Source organism: Gossypium arboreum, chromosome 4, assembly GCF_025698485.1.
Source record: "Gossypium arboreum isolate Shixiya-1 chromosome 4, ASM2569848v2, whole genome shotgun sequence".
Taxonomy (NCBI): Eukaryota; Viridiplantae; Streptophyta; class Magnoliopsida; order Malvales; family Malvaceae; genus Gossypium; species Gossypium arboreum.
Genome location: NC_069073.1, coordinates 66,911,510 through 66,919,511, shown reverse-complemented (window position 1 = coordinate 66,919,511; position 8,002 = coordinate 66,911,510). Strand labels below are relative to the sequence as shown.

Sequence of the window (8,002 nt, the reverse complement as noted above, 5' to 3'; positions counted from 1 at the left end):
TCTTTTTGTGGCTTCTTTTCCGATTCAGCTAACACTTTCCCACTCCTCAGTGTAACTACTTTCACATGTGCTTTTAGATTGGGTTTGGTGTTACTAGGTAGATTCCCTGGTGCTCTTTCTGAAATCATCTTAGCCAGCTGTCCAATTTGAGTTTCGAGCCCTTGGATCGATGCTTGTTGATTTTTGAGTGCCATCTCGGTATTCTCAAAATGAGTCTCTGACACCGAGATGAATTTGGTTAGCATCTCCTCAAGGTTCCACTTTTCCTCCTGCTGGTATGGTGGTTGATGAAAGCTTGGAGGGGGTGTGGTTTCTGATTTCCTTGGCCTCCCCATGAAAAATTTGGGTGATTCCTCCAACCTGCATTGTAAGTATTGCTATAAGAATCGTTTTGAGATCGAGGATTATTACCCATGTAATTTAATTGTTCGTTCTCCATGTTGTGGCCATAAGGTGGGTATTCTGAATTGCTCAATCCACCTCCATTTGCTTTACATTGCATTACTTGGTGAACCTGTGAAGAACTAAGAAAACCATCAATTTTCTTATTCAAGAGTTCTACCTGATTAGAGAGCATGGTGACCGAATCGACGTTATAAACACCGGATATTTTCGTTGGCTTTGTCCTCATGACTTGCCACTGATAGTTATTCAGCGACATCTCCTCTATAAATTCACAGGCATCTTCAGGTGTTTTATTATTGATTGTTTTGCCAACAGCTGTGTCAACCATTTGTCGAGTCGAAGGATTCAGGCCATTATGAAAAGTTTGAACCTGTAGCCAGAGTTGTAAACCATGGTGATGGCATCTTTGCAAAAGGTCCTTATATCTCTCCCATGCATCGTAGATTATTTCTAAATCCATCTACACAAAAGAAGAGATATCATTACGTAATTTAGACGTTTTAGCTGGCAGAAAATATTTTAGTAAAAACTCTTCGGTCATTTGTTCCCAAGTAGTGATTGACCCTCGTGGTAACGAGTTCAACCATTGTTTAGCCTTATTCCTTAACGAAAAGGGAAACAACCGAAGGCGGATGGCGTCATCAGAAATGCCATTAATTTTAAAGGTATCACAAAATTCTAGGAAATTTACCAAGTGAGCATTGGGATCTTCGTCCTGCAAACCATCAAACTGAACAAACTGTTTTATCATTTGAATTGTGTTAGGTTTCAGTTCAAAATTATTTGCAGCAATGATAGGTCTAACTATACTTGACTTAGTTCCTGTTAAATTAGGTTTAACATAATCATACATAGTGCGTGAAGCAGGATTCTGATTTACTGGATCAGCAGCAATTGCAGGAGGTAGCGGATTTTCTTGGATTTTAGTCATCTCCTCGGTTGTGGTTGAAGTACCGTCCTCTTACTCGTCTTCTATGTATCTTAGGCTTCACCTTATTTCTCTTATATTTCTGCGAACTGTACAGTCGATCTCACCGTAAAAAAGTAGTGGTCCTGAAGGGTTTCTTCTGGTCATAAACTAGAAAAAAATGTCAGAATAAAATAAATGAAGAATTAGAAAAGAAAAATAAAAATTTAAATTGAAATAAAAGTAAAATGGCTAAAGTAATAAAAATCAAGTGTTCCTAACATCTTAGTTCCCCGGCAACGGTGCCAAAAACTTGATACATGATATTCATGACAGGTTTTAAATATTTATAATGAATTGTTCTTGAAACTAACTATTATCACGATGAAGGTAAGTGCACCTATCGAACAATAGTATAGCTTTAGCAAGACCGGATTATCAAACTCATAAGAAGTAAAAGTACTAGTATTAACTTTCTTTTTATTATCTATCCTAAAAAATAAAAGGGATTTCTTTATCTAACTAATTAACTAAACTAAGAAAACAGAAAAGAAATTTAGGGAAAATACTTTTCGAAAAACTCGATTGATTAAGACAATACCTAAGGAAAAATCCACCTAGATTTCACTTGTTATTTGACTCTGAATCGGACGATTTATTCATTCAACTTGTTCCGTAGAGATCCCTAAGTTATATTATTATCTCTTTCGAGACTAACAACGTCTAACCTTAGATTGAATAATTGAAATCTCTTTCTAATTAACGCCCTAGGGTTGTATTAACTCAATCTATGGATCCCCTTATTAGGTTTCACCCTAATCCGGCAAAATATTGTCACCTTATCTCTAGGCACGCAATCAACTTCGCTTAATTATGGCAAATTTACTCTTAGACAGGGTCTATTCCTCCCCTGAATAAGAGCTTAACTTGAATCTATATTCTAGAATATCAAAACAAGAATTAAGAACACATAATTAAGAACAAGTCAAATATTTATCATACAATTGAGATAATAATAACAAGATCCGTCTTACGTTTCATTCCCCTTAGGTATTTAGGGGTTTTAGTTCATACTAATGAAAGAAAACATCACAAAAGAATAAAAATAACAAAACATAAGAAAACCCAAAACTCCTGAGGGAATTTGAAGGGAGATCTTCAATCTTGATGGTGAATCCGGCTTCTGAGATGGATCGATCGGCTTTCCTTGAGCAATTTCTTGCTTCCTCCTCTCTGTCTCCCTTCTAAGTGCCTCCTTAGGTGTTTAAATAGGCTTTGGAATGCCTAAGAGCCTTTAAAATTGGCCTTTTTTGAATTGGACTAAACTTGGGCTCGGCAGGGACACGCTCGTGTGACACGCCTGTATGCGATTACTTAAGGTCGTGGTCAAGGCTGTTAAATGGGCACGGGCATGTGATCTACCCGTGTAAATCATGCTTTGACCTTGCCAAAGGGACACGACCGTGTGACATGCCCTTGTGAGGAAGTCCAGGCTATATTGTTTTCCCATGTCGGTCCATTTTCTCCGTTTTCGGCAAGTTTCTCGCTCTTTTTATTGCCCTATGCTCACCTAAGTATAAAACATGAAATTAAAGGATTAGGAGCTTCGAATTCACCAATTCTAAGGAGAAACCATCCATAAATGTGTTAAGCATGGGGTAAAAATATGTATAAGTTACGGTTTATCAATTTTCGATTTCTTAATTCTAATTAGAGACTAAATGAGTACGTTTTTACTGTTATAGATCAAGAATTATCGAATCCGAGCCTAAACTGGGGGAAGCCAAGCAATTTGACAAAATCGACTAGTTGCCACATTTTGTAATCCAAGGTAAGTTGTATGTAAATAATACAACTACAGTGTTAATATATGTGTTTAATTTTTGTCACTGAATCGATAAAGCATGAATTTTTTATTGTGGAACTGAGAATGTATAATGGTAATTGAGATAGTAAAATTCTCATTGGAATCTTAGGAAGTAGATCGGATATTCATGCCATGACATACGGGTTACTGTGAGCTAGTGTAAGACATGTCTGGGACGTGCATCGGCCACAATATGAGAGCAAGTGTAAGACCATGTCCGGGACATGGCATTGGTATTGAGACGAGTGCTAGTGTAAGACATGTTTGGGACATGCGTCGGCTATGAGATGATAGTCAATGTAAGACCATGTCCGAAACATGACATAGACTCCTTACCCCATGTATGAGGCTTATGGAATATTCGATAGAATTACAAATGTTCAACGGTGAAAGTTATGATTACTAGTTATTACAGAAAGAATGACTGAGTTGTGAGTGATACAGGTACCTATTGGGTCTATTTGAATTGTGAGTTCAATATATACTATACGAAGTGTATGGAATATTGATGAGTAAGTCTTACTTATGCCCACTTGTGTACTACGAGCTTGTTGATGAATGGTAAAGTTGTGTTGTATATTTATTTATGGGCAACTTACTAAACATAATGCTTACCCCCTCTCCTTTCTTTTTCTTATAGTGCCGCCTAGTTAGCTCAAGGATCAAAGGAAGTTAGAGATATCGATCACACTATCAATCGAAGCATTCGGTATAGTTTGATTTATATTTTTGAATATGGCATGTATAGAGGATTAGACTTGTGTTTTCTGTGTTTGTAATTTGGCCAAATGTGTTGGCTTGGGATAAATCCCTCACTTTGTATTAAGCCTTAAATTATGGCTAATATTCCTTTTGATATATGCAAATGGTGTTATGTTCATGGATGAGTAAAATGCACAAATTAAATGTTGTCTATTGTGGCTGATTTTATTGCATGAAATAGTCTTGTACTGGTTTTGGTTGCTTTTGTGTAGATTGTGTAAGTAAGGGTGGCAAAGAGGCTTGGTAAATAGCCTGGTTTTGTCCATACAGGTAGACACACGGGCGTGTGTCTAGGCCTTGTGTAACAAACGGCCAGCCCTATGGGCCTGTGGTCCAATCGTATGTCCCCTACACGTAAAAAATTTAAGTCAGTATGCATGATAATAAACACATGGGCAGAGACACGGTCATGTGTCTCAACTGTGTGAAGGGCACGGCCTAGCACACGGGCGTGTGCCTTGGCCGTGTGACATTTTGAGGTTGCTGACATCAAAAACAGAATGTCCATGTTTTTTCACATGGGCTAAGACACGGGCATGTCATGGCCATGTGAAGGACACGGGCCAGGCACATGGGAGTGTGCCAGGTCGTGTGAAAACCCCTGTAGGTGTGAATTTAAAATAAATTCCACACGAGTGGAGGAAACGGGCGTGTCCCTATATTGCTAGGCCGTGTGAGCCATATGGGCCATCAACATGACCATGTTGAATTGGCCACACGGGCGTGTGCCTCTATGCCAAGTGACATTTTTCTATAGATGGAAAAAGTACCCAAGTTGGTTCCGAGTGATTTACGATGTGTGTTTTGGGCCTTGGAGGCCCATATTAAGTTATGTTGATAAGTTTGAGAATGTTTTAAATTTTTCCAAGTCTTGGATACTCAGAAATGGTTGTAAGCAAGAGTTTAAGTGAGGTAATGGGGTGTTACACAGCAGATGACACACGATCGTGTAGCCAAGCCATGTGTTTCACACGGTCAAATCACACGCACGTGTGTCTGGCTATGTGTTCCCAAAATATACCTTAAACAACATGTTTACCATTTCCTACTTGCTTAGGCATTAAGCAACTCAAAAACCAATCATTTAACCTATTCAAAATACGATCAAGCATACTCAAAACATGCCAAAAAAATCATCTTAGGTGCCTAACCAATGTATCCTTACTGGTACCACATCTTATATCATCAAAACATATCAACAATGCATCATTGAAATCAAGATTTTAATCATACCAAAATCACTCATTTTAGCCTAACATATAGCTACCTAAGACATTAAGCTTAAAGTTAACACACATACCAAGCTTTGGATCAAAACAACATACCAAACTTATGGCTTCAAATACAGATACATACTTATATACCCAAACCAACATTATACTTATAACTCAATTTACATCCCATTCATAAAATAACTAAAAACCAAGACATCCTAGGTACATGCCATTATAAGATTAAACATCACCACACTTGAGATCGGGATCGTTGTTGGATGTTGAGTCGGCGATTAAAAGAGAAGTACCTAACCTGCGTATAGAAAAAAATCGTATGCTCAGTAAAACTTTGTAACACGCCTAACCCTTATCCGTCGCCGCCTAACCCTTATCCGTCGCTAGAGTAGGGTTAAAGGGATTACCGGACAAATCAGAACATTTTACAAAAAATTCAATAACATCATCCACAACTTAGTCAAACATCATTATAAAGTCCCTTATATAGTTCATCGAGACCTTAATCATGCTTTAAAAAGGGGTTCGGACAAAACCGAGCTCCTACAAAATTTTTTAAAATTTACTTTTTTTAAAGTTGTACAGGTCACACACCTGTGTGAACAGGCTGTGTACCTCACACGGCTTTAGACACGCCTGTGTGTTTAGGCCATGTGAAAATAGGGTATACATACTGACTTGTCCACACGACCACAAGACACGCCCATGTGCCAGGCCGTGTGAAAATTAAGGAGGCTACTAACTTCGGTCAAACGGCCAGTCACACGCCCGTGTGTCTAGCTCGTGGTCGAAATTGACTTGGCCACACGACCTAGCACACGCCCGTGTGTGCGACCATGTGGTCTGCCCAGGCTTATTTTGAAATGGCCCTTGAGCAACATGACTGAGACACGCTCGTGTAGGCAAAAATAAGCCATTTACAAGGCCAACTTGCCACCAATTTTGGGTCATACCTACAAGCATAAAACCAAACACATTTGCACTATAATTTCAGCCAATTTCAAACCCAAATCATGCATCATCCATGCCATTTCATTATCAACAATTTCCACACTTGTAACACATATCAAAACATATCATTCTATAAGCCAAACACATACCAAAACATATGATTTATAATCGTAATATTCACATTCAATTTCATACTACATCCTTACCAATTCCACAATCAAGCACATACCAAACTTACCATTTCTCTTAGTTATTCATGAACACAACAAAGATACCCCAATTGTATCACATATCATATACAAAAATCAAACCATAAGTTCAAACACAAACTAGCTATATCACATGGTTAAATATTTATTCATTACAAAACATATCCAAATACTTCTAGCCTATACATACCATACTATTATATTCACAATGTCAAAAGGCACCAAAACAAGGTTTGATAGTGTGGTGATGATCCTCAACAATCCCCGAGCTCCGAACAGCTATGATATTTATAAAACAATGCAAACACATATAAAGTAAGCTTTGAAAAGCTTAGTAAGCCATATACAAATAAACCTATCAACTTAAACATATAAACATCATAAAATAGATATACTTCATGGCCAAGATACTAACATATACCACATAATTCACATACAATTCACATATTTCCAATCCATTTGCTCATATAACATATTTTCTCATAATTATACCATATATTCACAAAGGTACATGTACTTACCTTTCATTTTCAACATAGTATACAATTCAAATGTACTTTTATAGAATATGCATTTCACATAATCATTCATATCTCGGGATGCCCGTTGAACCGTCCAAAATCAGAAGAATACTTGGATAACTCAGAAAGCTCGTACAATGCCAACATCCCAGACGTGGTCTTCCATGTAATCAAATATCGATGCCACTGTCCCAGACAGGGTCTTACACGGAATCAAATACGATGCCAACGTCCCAAACGTGGTCTTACACGTAAATCAAAAGTCGATGCCAGCGTCCCAAACATGGTCTTACACGATAACACATATCGGATCCTATGTCATGGCATATGTATCCTAACTATTCCTAAGGTTCGTATGAGGCTTTTCGGAAGTCGAAACTTTGTCGATAGTTTCTCGGATGTCTCATATTCAAAGCATAAAGCCATTCATCATTGTTCAATAACATATAAGCATAAATAAACCATTTCAAATACATTTATTTGTATATAGATTTACCTCGTATGGAAATGAACGAAAATGAGCGACTATTCAACGACTTTCATTTTCCCCTGATCTAATTCCATTTTCTTTGTTTCTTGATTTATATAAATTCAAATTTAACTATTTTATTCACCATCATTCAAATCAATCCAAAAACACATATTTAGGGCATTTTTCAAATTAACTCTCATATTTTCATATTTTGACAATTTAGTCCCTATTTCACAAAATCACAAAATACACATAATTTCTTTTTACACATGCTTAGTCGAATTTTTATGGAGTTCATACAAGTCCATAAATTTCATTTATTTCACATTTTAGTCTCTCAAAATCTCATTTTTACAATTTAGCCCAAATTATTCAAACTCATCAAAAATTCACAGACAAAATATACTAACCCAACACATATCTTTCATTTACTAACATCAAACTTCATAAAACTCATAGTTCCAACAATGGCTCAACACAAAATCATCAATAAAATCAGAAATTGAGGTATGGGCTTAGTAAAACCCAAAGCAATGATCACAAAAACATAGAAAATATTGAAAATGGAACAAAACTCATACCTTAATCAAAGAAAATCAAAGCCGAACCCTAGGAATCCTTTTTCTTTCTTTTTCTTTGATATATTTGGCCAACAGGAACATAAAATGGCCTAATTTTT

General features: G+C 36.9%; 1 non-coding gene across 1 annotated transcript; it reads left to right on the top strand.

Annotated features, from left to right (window-relative positions):
* Positions 1–791: 791 nt before the first annotated feature.
* On the top strand, positions 792–898 carry LOC128292400 (small nucleolar RNA R71). The gene has a single exon (XR_008282385.1). It is a non-coding gene; the product is annotated as a small nucleolar RNA R71 (small nucleolar RNA).
* The last annotated feature ends 7,104 nt before the right edge of the window (positions 899–8,002 follow it).